Raw genomic sequence first — 18,121 nt, forward strand, 5'->3', positions numbered from 1 at the left:
CATATTTTTCTAGTTCCTCACAATAGAGAGTGCATATGCATGAACAGCGAGGCTGCTCTGATGTGTTGTAATTGCAGTGCATTGGAAGAGACTTGATTAACTGAGTCTACTGGAGCATGGTAATTACTGCACTCCAGCAGCTTCCAGTGTTTCATGTATTAGCGTTCCTGTGCTTAAAAATGGCAGCAGAGGCACTTTATCTAAAGCTTGTTTGAGTCACTCTAATTAAAGTCCCCCACCCTGACTCCCAGAGCATGTGTGTAAAGGTCCAGAATTATTAGATTTAATGTGCATTACCTAAAGCGTATTAATGAATGTATAGACATGCCTGGTGGGGTAAGAGGTATATGGGGTTACTGCAGGGCCAGTGGAATTGGAGGCTCTTGGATCCCACTTTGAATTGTCACAACACTTAGGGTTGCAACCCCCAGTTTGGGAACTGCTTAGAGCTGTCAAGATTTTTCTGCAAAGCAGAATATTAACATATGATCTGAAAGAGAATGACAGATAGATAGATAGACGGACAGACAGACATTGTACAGAACACCGTAATAAAAGAACGCCACTTTTCTGAACAACAGAAATAGGTGGAAAATGCTTATTTTCTACTGAAAATTTTGGCCTTTTGCTGTCTCCCCAACAAATGTTTCTTTCAACAACATTTTTTGTTTTTTCCCCAGTGAAAATCTGAACTGTAAAAGAATTCTCAGAACCAGTTCTGGTAAATGTTACTAACCACAGATTTTCAGTTAAGCCATGTAATTTGAGCTTCATTTTTTGTTGTGGTTTAAAAGTGTTTTTTTGGACAAAAAAAAAATACTAAGAAAAATATTAAACCCACTCTGAAGCCAACCTCAAAGCCACGAGGCAGCATTTTATTTCCGGTGTACAAATGTGGCCTGACTGAATGAAAGAAAACCTGATTACAGATACCAGATTTGGATTAAATCAAGAATGTTACAGCACTCCCCCCCCCCCCAAATCCCCTGAAGGTACTCATCTGGGTTAACTACAGTGGCACAGCTGAATCCCAAATAACCTCGGGGTGGGGGTGGACCCTGAGCCCATCACAAGGGAATTTAAAACCAAAAGAAATATTCACTGTGAATCAGACCCAGTTCTGCACAGCTCTAGTTCCTTCATAGTTTAGGAAACACAAGAAGTTCAAAACATACTAAGAACATTCATGAATTAAGTCTTACACCCATTGGAGGTCACAATCATTCCTATTTTACAGGTGGTGAAACAGCCACAGAAACAGCAAGTGACCTGTCCAAGGTCCCATAGAAAATCACTGATAGAGCCAAGGACTGAACATCACTTTGAGCCCCACTCCTGTATTCTCACCAGGCTTTCCCACATCAAAAAAGCCTGTCAAAGTTTGGATTTGGGACTTCAAATCCTTTGATCTAGAACACAGACTTCTCTCTTGTAAAAATAAGGCTCTCTGGTATGTTTATTTTAGTACATGCTGTTCTTGTGCCATAGGCCATCCAAACAAAGAGCGCCTCTCAAAATATTTCTGCTTACAAGTTTGGACAAAACCTGGATGTGTAGATGCATACACAAGGTAGCATGCCTGTAAAAGACCCTCAAAAGTTTTCTTCTACTTTATTAGAAAAGGGCCAAACTGAAACCTTACCCATGGATTCTGATCTTGTTTTCCCACCAAGGTTAGCCTCTCTCCAGAGCACTTAGTGGGCACGTCCAGATGAGCACGCACGTGCCTCTTGCCCCACCTCAAACCCCTTTGAGGCAGGGCAAGAGGCATGTGCGAGAACAAAAAAATGTTCCCTGTGCTGCAAACTTGCAGCACAGGGAGAAAATTAGACCCTTGGATATCCAGGGGTCTAAAAATACTGCTCCACAATAGAGTGGAGCGAAGCATGGTCCTAGACCGTGCCCAGAGCCAGCAGGGAGTCCATCATCCAAAAGAGATGCTTTGGTTTCAGCCAGAGCGTCTCTTTGGTGCTCCTGCTGCCCCCGGCGCTGTCCAAGGTAAGTGGAGGGGGAATTAATGGGTGTGGGTGGATGAGGGGTTGCAGGGGGAAGTCCCTGGGGATGAGGACCTGGCCCAGATCGGTGCAGCTCGCTAGTCTGGCTTTGCATCGGAGTGGGTTGCATGGCTCCAGGAGGTGTGCCCAGGAGCTGCGCCTCCCAGAGCTATGTGACCCACTCCGGTGCAAAGCCAGATTAGAGAGCCACATGGGGCTGGCCCAGGTCCTCACCCTGCCGCAGGCACAGTGGGGCAGAGGCAGGAGCTGGCCCTGGGGCCCGTCTGCCGTCCAGCTGGGCCGGGCCCAACCTATGGTGACAGGATCTGGCGCAGCACGCGGCCGCAGCTTGCCAGGCCCAGCAAGATCCTACCACCCAGGCAAGCCCTTCCTATAGCAGCAGGACCCGGCCTGGCGTGCAGGGACCAAACGGAGCTGAGCTGGGTCCTGCTGGCCCTGGGGCTGCTCGTGCCTCCTGGTCCCAGGACTGGCAGGACCTGGATTGACTCCATGAGGTCCCCACATGCCGGGCCAGGCTGGGCAGCATGAGCAGCCCCAGAGCCGGCAGGACCTGGCTGGGCTCGGTGCACGGTCCCCCCACTACTGCTGTGAAAGGTCAGTTATGGGTTTGGGGGGGGGAGGGGGCTGGGGCCCTCCAGGGTGGAGCTGGGACCATGGGTGTGTGTGTGGGGGGGGCATTCCAGGGTGCCTGGGACCCTGGGCAGGTGCCCTTTGCGGGATAGGGGCTATGGCCCTCCGGGGCTTAGCTGGGGCCCTGTCGGAGAGGGGCTGCACCTTGTGTGGGCCAGGGGACCCACCCCTCCTAAGGAGCCCCCCCACAAGGTCCCCAACATCCAGTCCTCCAAGCAATTGCCCCACACCTACCCACAGACCAACCCACATCCCTACACACTCACCCACCCACCTTCTCCCACACCCCTTCCCACCCGCTTTCTGCAAACACCACATCCCCTCATCACATACCTGTCATGTGTGAAGAAAACAAAAAAAGCACACATCAACACATATAGGTATTTAGAATTTATTTTTTCATGATGATAGAGACATTGGTAGGCTTCCAAATTGCTTTAACATTGTAAATATACCAATAAAGCATTACCCAACTGATCGCTGTCTCGCTGTCTCTCTGTTTTTCTCTCTCTCTCTCTAGATAGGTGTGTGCGCATGTGTAGAGTGGCTTTTTGTTTTAACTGTGGAAGAACATGGATTTTGGGGTATTTATAAAAATGGATTTGGGAAGGTGCTGCAGCAGTCCAGCCGACACAAGGGGTAGTGTCCTCAGGTACCAAGTAGCTGGGTCCCAGAAGCCTGGAGAGCGAGTAGCCCTGAGCTACTTGCCAGGGCAGCTTTTTGTATGGATGGGGCCAGGACAGGGCAGCTTTTTTATACTGCTGGAGACAGCACAGGTGCTGGCCCCAGGCTCTAGCTCCCCCCGGCTGCAGATCTGGGAGGAGCCAGGCAGGGTTATTTTGCCCCAAGTGGCACAATTTGCTCCACGACAAAGTGCATGTCCAAGTATGTGCGCTGAGGCAAAAAGCCCCGGATCAAATTTCCACCACTTCTATTTGAGCTGCTGCAAGCACAGGTGCTTGCATGTGTGGACACACCCAGTGGGTGTTCCTGACCTACCTGCCTATTGTTCTGTCCTCCTCTCAGATCAAAGCCTTGTTGAATGGCAAATTACACAGAGAAAGGGAAGTATGCAATAGAAATGAATGCAAAACTATACCCAGAGAGCAGGTTACCATTGAAAGAGCCTTTTAAATAGGCAGAACCCTTAGTTACAGAAATTGCTTCAGAAATACAGAAATCTAGTCAAGCCTTTTTGACTTGGCTGCTCTACCCTTGTGCAGTGAATTTTCACTCGTGGCCTGCAGCAGGGTGAAAAACATTGTGTAGTTACAGAGGTTCAGACACAGGGGCAGAGAGAACTCAAACAGACATTTCTGTTTCTTGTGTGATGAGCACAAAGAGTTTTCTAAGCTCGGTATATTTTTGCAACATGAACTTGGGCAAATACAATTAATTTCTTCCTGCCATACATCCCATTTCATTCCTATGCAAATTATGCCTAATTCTCTTCTTTTTAATTAATTTGTATTTTCCCCTTTATGCCTCTTCCAATGGCAAAAAAGGATATTAATATTAATTAATTGTAATATGCAATTACAAAACAAAGTTTTTCCTTCACTTCCAGCCATTATTTTGAGGTAGGACTGGTGAATTATTTTAGAAGGCTTGCATCTGATCTCATCAAGCACACCACCAATACCTTCAGAGAATACTTCAATACTGTGTAAATGGAGATTAACTTCCTATGAAGTTGTTACTAGATATCTCTCTCTTATGGAGTTATTTATGAAAATCACCCATGTTTGTACAGCATATGACAGTCTTAACTGACAGCCAGATGCCCTTGTCGCAGACAGTACACAACTCTAAACCCATTCAAAGTGGTTCTCAGTTCAATTATTTTATGATGAATGCACCTGAACTCTTGAAGGATTTCACTCCAAGATGTCAAAAATCGTTATAGAAAGCAGTTGATCTGATGATATTTCAGTCACTTTAAACCAGGATTTCATGACAATGGCTCTCTCTGTGGGTGATCTGAGAAGAGACACCATCTGTTTGTAAGGTAGTTGTCAGCGGGGTGGAACAGAGTGAAGAACTCGGGACAGAGGATGGAAACAAACAAACAAAAAAAATAGAGTATCACCCTGTAGTCTTATTTACTTTTTTAAAAGATAGTGCAAGCAAAGATTAGGTTTCATTTAGGAGGGCAGCTGGACATGATCACAGCTGGACCTGTGTTCTCTGGCTCCAGAGGAGACACCCGTTCTCCAGAAGGTCAAATTAGATACTGTCACTAGTACCAGGGATTGCTAATTGATGTTTCATAATTCAACACCTTTTCCTTCCCTTGTGCTCATGTGTTTCCCCTCCCTACTCCTATAATGCTGACTATATTTGGGTCACACCGTCTAAAGCAGCAGTGAGATCTGCAGGGTGTCTAGACTAATAACAAAGCAATCCTAAGAAAACTCAGCTGGGCGGATATGCAAACAGGCACTTCTTCAGCTCCACATCCCTTCTGATTTATAAGGCAGCAACTTTCTCATTTTCCCCACGTTTTCATACTAAAATGGCCCCCCACAAATCCCTCATTCGAGATGCTCTCTCAACTTGGAGAGGGGGGGGAAATCCAACACCAGGCATCGCTTCCTAGAAATCTCTCCAGCTGAGAGCTGAAGTTCAACTTTTGCTGCCATTTTTATCTCCTTGTAAAGCTCAACATATTGGCTTCATGACTCACTTCAGGGATTTGGTTGTTACCTGGATAACACATCGTCCTCTAGCTTTGTTCCCCTTAGCAGAACAAATTGGGTATCCACGTACATTGAAGGAAACAACAATTCCCTCATTAGTCATATCTAGCTAAATAAAATTAATACCCCAGGCAACAGTGGGCTATTTTACACACCAGCCATGCTACATTTCAGAATAAAAGTAGTTTCACGGGGGATCAACGTTTGTTAGACAAGTGAGATATCTGCATGATTGGCTCTAAACAAATCCCTCACTCTCAATGGCTCCAAACTCTGAAGCAGTTTGGATCCTGACAGTGATTTGCCCAACAAGCAAGTCCCAAATCCCAGTGCTGAAAGGAGCAATGTCTGGAAGATAAGCCTCAGATGCAGCATACCTCATGGGTTGGTAATTGTTTGGTCCATCATTTTGTATGCAGCAATTCATTATGTCCCCCTCACAAACTGATCTGAGCACATTACATAACTAAAAAAACCCCCATCAAATAATGCTACCTACAGTAACAAGATAGGCACTCAATAGATGCACTGCTGCCCAGGCTTCTCCCTTGGAGATGTGCTGTTTTACTGGTGCACAACTAAAAATCTGTACAAAAACAGTCTGTATCTGAGAAATACTTACAATATGGGTATGCCCGCAAAAAAGCACAGTGGTGACTTGAAATCCCTAGCAAGTGGCGCTTTAACTCCTTTATATAGGAGGCTTGGATGCTAACGAAGATGAAGGTCATATGTATAGAAACAGCTGAGAGGCAGAGGGTACCACTAGCCGATGTGTACAGAGGACTGGGGCAGCATTTTGCTTACCATAAAACTCAATAATTCTGTTCCCTCTTGTCAGTCATTTCTTGTTTGGAGGGGGAAAAAATCAACAGAATATAATTAGCTTTAACACAACCCACTGCAAAGGTCATCTGATTAACAGTCAGCCTTCTCTCACATTATCTTAGCACAGGACATGAGTAGCAGAGATGAGCGGAGAGGAAAACTCAGACACACCCAAACATCTACAAATTTATCAGATGTCTGACCATATTACTAAACTGAACAATGGTCCAAACAAAACCCTGGATCCTACAACAGCCCAAAAGCTTTGAGGAAGTTTGAATCTAGCTCCAAAGCTTGAAGATCAGGTGGATCAAATGAAGCACTAGGACCTGCTTACAAAAATGCAGAGGATGTGGTTGACATTTTGCCATCATAAATTTCAGAACAACTGCCCTGGTAAAGGGAACAGTTCAGCCTACCAACAAGCCCCACAACAGAGGAAATGGACTGTAAGCCAAATACCCACATACGTCGTGAAGAAGAGATCATCACAAATGTCTCTGAAACCAGGTGGAGGGACTTGTAGGTTCCCAACTAACACACAGTGAGTAAAGTTTACTCCAAAGTCCAAAAGGGCTAGTCTTATAGGGGCATGAGCAACAATCACCTTGTTAAGCACAGTTATTCCCACATCTCGAGAGCAGTAGACATACAACAACTCCTCTTTCCCTCCTATCTTAACAAGTGGATACTGAAGTACCACCTGTGTGAGCTTTAACATTCTCTAATTGTTCTTTTAACATTTAAAAGAATATAAACATGTCTTTCCTATAGCTGTGTGTAATTTTCCTTCCATCCAATCTGTAATATGAAGAGATCCTAGTTGCCTATTCTACAGTCACTATATTTTGTCTGCCACCGTTCCTAGCTTCCCTTGGAGTATGAATCCCTATTAATATTAGCCTCTGAATAGTGACACCTAAATATCTGCAAAAGTCACAAAGCCAGGTTCATCTGGAGACATCTGCAAAGGTATTTACATAACTTATTCTTGTATAGGAAATCTTGGTTTCAATTTCACAGGAAACCTCAATGTCCCATCTATGGCCTTCTTCCCTTCAGAGTCCATCAGGTGTAAGAAATGAGACATAGCACTCTGATTACTAGCAACAGGATGTGAAACGGCATGAAAACAGTCCAACTGCATAAGTAACAATGACTAACGTGGTGCAGGGGGATGATTTAGCAGGTTTATTCATGTAACAGGATGAGCGGGTGCCATACCTCATCGGTTCACATGTATTCTAGGGATTCTGACATTTCAGAAGAATTTATCTCAACGGCTGTCAGTGAAATAAGGGGTGGGAAAGCTCTCAGACAAGTGTCTTCACGTTGTAGGTATTACGTATGTAAACTATACTCATTTATATAGTTCTGTGAAGAAAGTAGTGATGATAAATACATATTTTGCTGCTGTACGTTATAATTAAGCAAACCCTTAAAAGTTGCAAATTTTAACTGAGGTTACCTAGCTAACAAACATCACAATATTCATAGTACAGCATTAAAATAATTAATTCTCTTATGCAGTTTCTCTTTATACAAGATGAAAGTAGAAAGACAGAGCACACTGAATTAGCCCTTGGATATTTTTCCAATGTCAGATATTCATGATTTCCGGCTCTGATGTCAGCATGATTCAGCAAGACAGCTTAAAAACCCAATTTTATATTAGGCACAAACCATATGCTAAAAGAATATTGAAGATGCAAATACAAGCACTCAAAAATTAGAAGGTGCCAGGATCACTGTATGTACACGTTTTAATTCGGCTCCCTCAGGCGGATGCATGATGATAGTCTTTCATTACATGTTCACATGCCATTGTTTTCCATAGGACTCATGTCTTATTCAAATGCCAGCTGTACAGGTGCTCACTGAATGAACAGGTATTCTACATTCTGTTGTAACCTCATTGTTCAGACAAAGTCTTGTGTCTTTTTTATGTCACTATTCTACCCCTTCTTTAGAGACAGATTGATTATTTTCATCCTGAACTTTTCATCACAGGGGGTTCATCACTGTAACATCTCACTGCTGTATAAACAGTCATTCATTCTCATCATTTACCCTGCGAGGGGGAGGTTTTATCAACATACTCGTTTTACTAACGGGGAACTGAGGCACAAAGTTCCCACAGATTTTGAGTGCCCAAATTGAAACACTCAGGACCTGATTTTTTTCCCCAGAGTATTCAACATTATATAGAAATGTATATGCTTCTTGCCTTTTGAATGCAGCTGTGAGCATGCAACATTTCTGCGGCCAGAACACAGGGTCCCAAGTCAAGCATTCAGAAAATGAGGAGCACACAACAAGCCCTGGGAAAAGTATGATTTGTGGGACTCATTTAGCAATGCACAGAACTTGTTCATGTTGGCACTCAGCTGCTTTCTTTCAGGGCTTCCCTTTCTGTCTTTCCAATCCTCCATCTCATTCATCACGTACCTTCTGAATCCTGCAACAAATGATGCCACGGCCTTCTTTACTGTATGAACTGAGTCCTGTCCACCCTCCATGATGAATGCCACTAGGACCCTGTGGGGAGAAACAGAATGAGATCATATAGTTAAAGAGTCTTTCCTGTGAATGAAGGGACCAACTTAAGACAGCACAAACAATCATTCCCTAATTATTTAAGTGTTTGACTTACAAATGTATGAAAAACCACTGGTCAGACCCAGGGTCTGTCTAGCCCAGTAGCTTGTACATCATAGTGACAGAGAAGATGTTAAGGGAAGAATAAGTAAGACGCCGCCAAACTAATCCATCCCTAGTCTCTCTTCCCCTACAGCTTCCAGCACTGAGAGACCTAGGAAATTCTAAAGTGAAGGTTGCGACCCCTAACCATGGACTTATCCTTCATGAATTTGTCCAGTGCCCTTTGAACCTGGTTAAATCACCATAAAATATTGTGGTAACTTGGTCCATAAATGGAATGCTGTGGACAGAAGAACTTCCTTTTGTTTGTTTTAAACTTGCATAGTTTCCAGACCACTTATTATTTTTAGACCTCTATCATATTCTACCTCTCCCCTGCCCCGCCCCAAGTTGTCTCTTTTCTAAGATGAGAAATCCTAATCTCTCCTCATGCAGAAGCTTCTCTGTGTCACTGACCATCCCGGTTGCCATTCCCTGTACCTTTTTGCATCCTGTTAAGGTGGGGGAACCAGAACCATGCACAGGATTCAAGGTGTGGGTGCCCCATGATTTATACGGGAGTATGCTGCTTTCTGTCCCTAAAGTTCTATTTGAAGCCTTAAGAAAATGCTTTCATAGTAGGCTTCACATGTGCGATTCCTGCACTAAAACAAAGCCAGTGAAAGACGAATTATCTCATGTGAATCACAGCCCTCCATATGGATCATGAGCTGGGTTTGAACTTTTAGCTCCAGAGCAGATTTCTGCCATTTAACCTAACATAGTAAGTGGTGGCAATAGCAGGGTATCGTCCTCTCCATAGACCAACGCTAGACAGAGGCTGATGCACCTTGCCATTGAGTTTCACAGACACTTGCTAAGAGCAGGAGAAGGGCAAGACATGGGAATCTGGGGTTCTGGAGAAGATTGTGCTCTCCAGGGCACAAACCCTCTGCATGTCCTTCCCAAATTCAAGTCCTTCTTGTCCCAACCCTGTTTCTAACCCCACCTCATCTGCTCTTCATCCCCCTCTCAATCAAGCAGTTCCTTTCCTACCCACTGCCTAGACAAAAGCAGGAGCACCCAGAGCCCAGAAAGTCTCTCTCAGCTATCAGTTTCTTTGCATGAATATTATAGTGGCCCCTGGCTTCTAGGAATAGATATTCTCAGAAAATCCAGCCACAGCGCCCTGCATTCCTGAACCGGCGCATGCCCAGTGAGATGAAAGCTTAAAAAAAAATGTAGCTGCCAACTAACAAACCTCTACTGAATGTGGGCAAATTGAGATATTCATTAAAACCTGCAAACTTGGCCAAATTTATAGTATTAGTTTCTGTGGGGAGAGTAAAAGTCACATCCTTGACACTAAGGCAACCCTCTTACCAAATTTTAAATTCCTGCTCCAACACAGAGCAGCATTAGGCCTTTTCAGCTAACTAATTTTAGGAACCTTTATCATTGATCAAACAAATGAAGTGACCAAACCCTTTTTTCTGAAGTATTCCCAAAAAAGTTGAGCATGGGACAGACCAAACAGCTAATAGAAAGCATCAGTCCAAACAACTAATACCTGGCTAAGTGCTAAGCAATGAGGTTTTCCAGTGTAAAGCATGACAACTACATCAGGGCTGCCTATATTGTGAATGAACAATTGTTAAACACAACTACTTAATTTTGCCCAGGAGAGAATCACTTACAGTAAAAGAGAGAAAAAAAAATCCTAAACAACCTCCAAGATGGGAACATGATTCCCTGTAGTGATTTACTTCCGGGTCCAATCCAAAGAGATAAGCCTGTCTAGTATATTGTCTTTGTAACAGCACAGCCTACACCAAGGGAAACCTCAGCTAGAAAGCATACCCCCACCTACACAGCACCCAAGTGACTTCGGTGTCTAGGTGCTTATGTAGGCACACACCTTAGCCCTTTTAGTCTGTAAGATGGAAGAGTAGTCCTAAAACTTCAAACTACAATTGCCTTTGCTTCAGCACTAGCAGAGATTTCAGTTCCCTCCTATGTAACACGCTCCTGACCAACCTTAAAGATTAACACTGAGGGGAAAAAGAAGACTTCTTTTTGGCCTAAGGTAGGGAATACCTACTTTTTAAGGGACTTGACAAGCCTCAGCTGTTTTTTAGGGTAAGTATAAAAGTATAAATATACCTTCTTGTTAGTTTTATGGATATAAGATTTGCAGTCAGGTGCAGATACAAAAAAAATCCATCTCATAGATTGAATGAATCATAGTCTCTTCCTATATAAGACTGATTTGTTGTGTTGCAAACTAGCAGGAAACACAGGTATCAAACGATAAGAACATTTTATGAAGCAGAACTGCCATCTAATGGACAAGAGAGGCATTTAGCAAAAAAAAGCTAACACTATTTCCTATCAGCTTTACTCTAGCCATCTCCCCCAACTACACTACTATTTATCAGATGTTTTCTTGCTACTCAGCTTAGTCTCATTACATTAACATTTAAGCCACATATAACAAAGTTCATTTTGCTCAAAAACCTAAGTGACCCAACTTAACTGTGTTGTCTTTCAGGAAAGTGCCGATGGCATTTGTAAGTGGGAGAGGGGGGACTCCAGTATGGAACAGGCTTCAGTTAGACACATTTTGGTGATAAGGTATGAGCAAAGATCTGTATTAAACTAACATGTAGCCAAAATCCAGTAACAAAACAGCAAAGAGGCTTGCCTTAGACATGACAGTGCAAGCAAGAACTGCAGGTAACCCCAATTCTAAAAGCAGCTGCTTTGTTTTATTTCCTCCTTATAAGTGGGTGCATCAGAGCTAGAGCTAGAAGCCAGCTGTGGCCAGGACACACCTGAGTTGACTGACACCTACTGGGAATAGAAAAAGCAAATTATTGAGAACAGCTGAGTATTATTTTTTTCTCCTCCTGCTTGTATTTGTATTCTGATTTCTCTCTCTTCCTTATACTCTACTTTCTGCACATCTTTTCATGGCAACTGGTAAAGTAAGCTTCAGCCTGTGAAAGCTTGTGCTCTATATGAAGCTTGTGATATATAAAGGTGTATATCTCCCCTGCGTTCTGTAAGTGGAGCAATGTGCTCTGTAGGATAGCTGTATAATATACATGATTCACTTAAGTAGAAAGGTGGTATAAATGTGAGTCCTTTTCTCCAGTGAACTATGGCATTGCCATTTTTGGCCAACATAGACAGCCTCTTTGAATACTTTGTATCTATTTTTCTAAATCAAGATGAATAGAGTTTTATAGATAAGATTATTTAAAATTCCTGTTAGGTCCCTAGAGCTTGAGATCAGAAGGGATCATCTACTCTGGCTGTATGTCTACTACTGGAGTGATGGTTTGGCCACAATGTCCAGGAAATATGAGAGATGCAAGGATATTTTGTGGGGTAATAGCTTTGATTGGACCAACTGCATGATTGGGGACATTTTGGATGGGGTTTTGAGTAGAGCAATATCTATCAGGGGCCATTACATTACACCCATAACATGTGCTGGACCAAGCATAACTTCTAGAAAGGCATCCAATCTTGTTCAGAACGCACCAAGGGATGGACAATCCACTATGACCCTTAGCAGTTTGTTTCGGTAGTTAATTATTCACACTGTTACAAATCTGTGACCTTTTTCTACACATGAATTTGTCTGGCTTTACTGAAACTTGTTATACCTTTCTGTTAAAGAACACTTTTGTAGCCCTCTGAAAAAGCCTTTTAGTAGTCATGTTTTCCCCCAGGAAGGCACACAATGTAATCAAGTGTTTCAAGGCTCTCAACCTCCTTTTTGATAACCTAGTTTAAGCTCCTTAAAGTTTTGCAATAAAAGGCATTTTCTCCAGGTCCTGAATATTTTTATGGCTTTCCTGTATACCTCCTAGTTTTTCAGTCTCCCTTCAAAAATGCAGATAGCAAAACCATACATAATATTCCAGTGTTAGTCCCACTAGCATGACAGACACAGTTAAAAATTAGGTCCCTACCACCTACTCACTGCTTCCTTGCTTAGGCCACCAACGTGCTTTCAGTGGATAGCCCTTATGCTGAAGACATGGCTGGCATTCCTTTCTTGTATATGCAAAATGTACCTTACTGTATTAAAATTCATTTTTTTTCAATGGATCCAGCTTTGCAAGTGAATGTTTGTGCGACTGCCTTGACATCTTAGTTTACCTTACTAGCAATCACTATATCATCCACAACTCTTATCAGCAGAGATTTTATATTTACTGTTGGATCACTGATGAAAATGTCAAATCGTGCCTCTTGCTTTTTTCTCTTTTAGGACCTCCTCCTGGAAAAACTTATTTTATTGCTGTATGACAAGTGTGGTTCAAATCACCTCAAGGTATCCACAGAAAATATCACCCAGTTCTTTATCCTGAGATACACCTTAGTCATCATAACATGCAGCAAGGGGAAGAGACCGTCAGTGAGAAAAGCCCATGTATTATCTTCACGTAGAGGCCCACTAACATGAAGACCACAAAACTGGAAAGCAGGAGAACACCTGTTGTGCTGCACCTGTATTTCCCACAGCTCAGGAGCACATCACATTCACTTCAAGCGTGTCTCCTGCTAAGTTCCTTCTGCTACTGTTCTGGTTGCATTTCTCCCTCACCCCTTTGTTTTTAAGCATCCTATGAGTGACTATACTGTCTTTGGGTCTCCCTGTATATTTGCTCCTGGCACTGAAAGCAGAAATTTGTTGGAGTATGTCCCTGATTCTTGGGCCATGTTAATGTCAGGAAAGCTTCACTAGGAGATGTCTAGTGACTAATTTTTTTATGTTGTATGATATGAATAATGAAATTGTATGTTCATTAGCCTTGATGGTAGCTCACAACACCCAGTGATCAGTTTCCATACTCTAAACAGGAACTGGGGGAGAAAACACTATTGATGAGGCCAAAATCTATTCTAACAGGCCTCTGATTCATAGAGATTAGGGCCAGAAGGGACCACTATGATAACCTAGTCTGATCCCTTTCATAGCAGTCTGTAATGCATGTAAAAGAGCCATATGATTGGTCTGAGCTCCAGTGTGAAGCTGGAGATAGGCCTGTTGCAAGTCTCTGGGTTAGGGTCAGAGTGGAGAGCAACAAGGGTGATGTTGTGGTGTGGGTCTGCTACAGACCACCAGACGAGGAGAAAGTGGTGGATGAAGCTTTAGCTTCAAACAGCTAACAGAAGTTTCCTGATCACAGGCCCTGGTCCTCATGGGGATCTTCAATCATCCTGACACCTGCTGGGAGGGCAATACAGCAGTGCACAGGTGATCCAGGAAGTTTTTGGGGAGCATTGTGGACAACTCCATGGTGCAAGTGTTGGAGCGGCCGACTAGGGGCCATGGTCTTCTTGACCTGCTGCTCACAAACAGGGTAGAATTGGTGTGGGATGTAGACATGGATGGCAACTAGGGCAGCAGTGACCACAAGATGATTGAGTTCAGGATCCTGAGGAAATGAAAGATGGAGGGCAGCAGAGTAAGGACCCTGGACTTCAGAAAAGCAGACTTTGACTCACTCAGGGAACTGGTGGGCAGGATCCCCTGGGAAGTCAGTCTGAGGGGGCAAGAAGTCCAGGAGAGCTGGCTGGCTACTTTCAAGAAGTCTTACTGAGAGTGCAGGAACAAATCATCCCAATGCATAGGAAAGCTAGCAAGTATAACAGAAGACCAACTTGGCTTAGCAGGGAGCTTTTCAGTAAACTAAATCACAAAAAGGCAAGTTATAGGAAGTGGAAACTTGGACAAATAAGTAGGGAAGACTATAAGAGCATTGCTTGGGCATGCAGAGATGAAGTCAGGAAGGCCAAAGCTCAACAGGAGTAGCAACTAGAAAGGGATATGAAGGGTAACAGGAAGGGTTTTTACAAGTATGTTGGTAGCAAGAGGAGGATCATGGAAAGGGTGGGTTCCTTACTGAATGGGGAAGGGAACCTTGAGACAGAGGATTCAGAAAAGGCTTGAGTGCCCAATGCTTTTTTTGCTCATCACTAGTAAGGTCCACTCCCAGACTACTGCACCGGGCAGCACAGTCTGGGGAGGAGGTGAGCAGCCAATAGTAATGAAAGAACAGGTTAGGGACTACTTAGAAAAGCTGGACGTGTACAAGTCCATGGGGCTGGATGGGATGCACCTGAGGGTGCTAAGGGAGTTGGCTGATGTGATTGCAGAGCCATTGGCCATCATCTTTGAAAACTCATGGTGTTCAGGAGAGGTCCTGGATGATTGGAAAAGGGCAAACATTGTGCCTGTATTTAAGAAATGGAAAAAGGAGGATCTAGGGAATGACAGACCAGTCAGCCTCATCTCAGTCTCTAGAAAAATCATGGAGCAGATCCTCAAGGAATCCATTTCTAAGCACTTGGAAGAAGAAAAAGGTGATTAGGAACAGTCAGCATGGATTCACCAAGAGCAAGTCATGCCTGACCAACCTGACTGCCTTCTGTGGTGAGATGACTGGCTCTGTGGATGAGGGGAGACCAGTGGATGTGGAAGACCTTGATTTTAGCAAGGCTTTTGATAGTTTCCCACAGCATTCTTGCAGGCAAGCAAAGGAAGTATGGGCTGGATGAATGGACTGTAAAGTGGACAGAAAACTGGCTAGCGCATTGGGCTGAGAGAGTAGTAATCAATGGCTCAATGTCTAGTTGGCCGCCGGTAACAAGTGGAGTGTCCCAGGGGTTGGTCCTGGGGCTGGTTTTGTTCGATGTCTTCATCGATAACCTGGAAGATGGCATAGAGTGCACCCTCAGCAAGTGTGCAGATGACACCAAGCTAAGGGGGAGTAGATAGGAGGGTAGGGTTAGGAGTCAGTGCTTTGGACAAATTGGAGGATTGGGCATAAAGGAATCTCATGAGGTTCAACAAGGACAAGTGCAAAGTCCTGCACTTAGGAGGGAACAATCCCAGTACAGGCTGGGGGCTGACTGGCTGGGCAGCAGCTCTACAGAAAAGGATCTGGGGTTTCAGTGGATAAACCAAACAGGAGAAGGCAGTGTGCCCTTGTTGCCAAGAAGGCTAATGGCATCCTGGGCTGCACTGGTAAGAGCATTGCCAGCAGATCAAGGGAAATGTTTCTTCCCCTTTATTTAGCACTGATGAGGCCACATCTGGAATACTGTGTTGAGTTTTAGGCCCCCCACCACAGAAAGGATGTGGACAAATTGGAGACAGTCCAGTGGAGGGTGACAAAAACAGTGAGGGGGTTGGGGGACATGACTTGTGGGGAAAGACTGAGGGAACTGGGCTTATTTAGTCTAGAGAAGAGGAGAATGAGAGGGGACTTAATAACAGCCTTCAATTACCTGAAGCAGGGTTCAAAAGAGGATGGAGCTGGACTGTTCTCAGTGGTGGCAAATGAGAGAACAAGGAGCAACGGTATCAAGCTGCAGCAAGGGAAGTTGAGGTTAGATATCAGGAAGAATTTTCTCACTCGGAGGGTAATAAAACACACAAACAGGTCACCCAGACACGTGGTGAAATCTCCATCCTTGGACTTTTTTAAAACCCAGCTAGACAAAGCTTTCGCCAGGATGACGTAGTTAGGGCTGGTCCTGCTTTGAGCAGGGAGTTGGACTAGATGTGACATCCTGAGGTCCCTTCCAACACTAACTTTCTATGACTCTATAACAGGCACCACAGGACTTCCTAAATTAAGTCGTGCTTCAGGCCAGACAGACACAAGAACACAAGAATGCCTTCTAGAAAAACAACTGTGTTCAAAAAGTTCTAGTGACAGGGTCCACCACAGCCCTTGCTACAATGTTCCAACGATTAATTGCCCTATTAACAATTTTTGCCTTGCTTCTAAACAGAATTTGTCTTGCTTCAACTTCTAGCTGTTCATTATTTGTATGCCCTTTCCCATTAAAGAGCTTTGTATCATCAGTTTTCTGTTCACCATGTACATATTTCAGGATTGCGATAACTACTTTAGCTTATTAAAAAGAAGCTAACAAGATGGAACTTGTTGATTTTTTTCACTCTAAGGCAGGTTCTCTAATCCTTTAGTCAGCTTCTTCTCTAAACCATCTCATTTTTCAACATCCTTTTTGAAATGCAAACACCAGAACTGGACAGTTTTCTAACAGCAGGGATAGCAGAGGTAATATAACCTCACGTACAGAGGTAATATAGGGGAGGTGATATATAGGAGAGGTAATATGAACTCACATAGAGAGGTAATATAACCTCTCCACTTAAAAAGGATATTCCCATTTATACATCCATGGACTGAGTTAGCTCTTTTTTTCCAAAGCATCACACCAGGAACTAAATTTTACCGCAGTCATCCCAGAGTCCTTCTCATCTTGTAAGGCCATACTGAACAGCTACTGTTTCCCTGACTCTGTTTACCAAACAATCCATCTTCTTCATATTTCACCACTGTCCCAATCCTTGTGTCAACTGCACACTTCATCAAAGTTGTTACTCCAATACATCAATAAAAATGGTAAGCAATGTAAGGCCAAAAACCAAACCCTGAAAAATCCCATCGAAGGCCCATCCACTTGTCAATGACCACATTTTTAAGGCCTACTGTTTAATTAATTTTTAAACCATTTAATATGTACCGTGTCAATTTTGTACTATCATACTAATCTGAATAGTGAAAGCAGTAAAGGAATGAATCATCTTCAGAAAATGCCCAGGTTTGATATTCTGCTTCATACCCTTACTATTGCCAACCTAAAGGGCTGATATAGCAAGAATCACCTTTGTACGAATCCTCCAAAAAAGTGAACGTGCCAAAACATAGGATAGACTATGAGACAGAGGCACAGAAGAAGCATTTATTCTGGAAACCAGAAAAACTGGTATTTGTTTTGTTAGGATTACAAAACGTTATTTTTTGTTCTGTGATCATCAATCTCTTTTTTTCTTTCTTTCATGAAGTTTCCAAAAACACAAAGCGAGAGGTATTACGTTTGGATGAAACAGTTAATTTTGGCGCTGAATATAGTGTCTTCTGATGCAAGGCCAGTTAACGGGTATGTTGTGTCCAGGGTAAGTTGTGCGGGTGGCTTAGAAGCACTCCCCTCTGAATCAGAACGAAGACTGTGTCTCCGCCGAGTATGAGGGGCCACTGTGTCACTCTCTGCATCTTCCTTGAGGTGCACGACTGCTTGTTCCCCACTGAAAATGTCTGGTAATATTTCTCAGGCGAGGTACATCAGTGAAGCGGCAATTCAGATAAATGCCTAGCTCAATCACTCCTGCAGCACACGTTGACGGTATGTTTTCCCAGCTTCTGATTCTCCACTGTTATTTGGTGCTGAATTCAGGTGGCGGTGACGGTGGTC

This window comes from Crocodylus siamensis, chromosome 7 (assembly GCF_052110815.1).
Source record: "Crocodylus siamensis isolate JL-2025a chromosome 7, ASM5211081v1, whole genome shotgun sequence".
Classification (NCBI taxonomy): domain Eukaryota; kingdom Metazoa; phylum Chordata; order Crocodylia; family Crocodylidae; genus Crocodylus; species Crocodylus siamensis.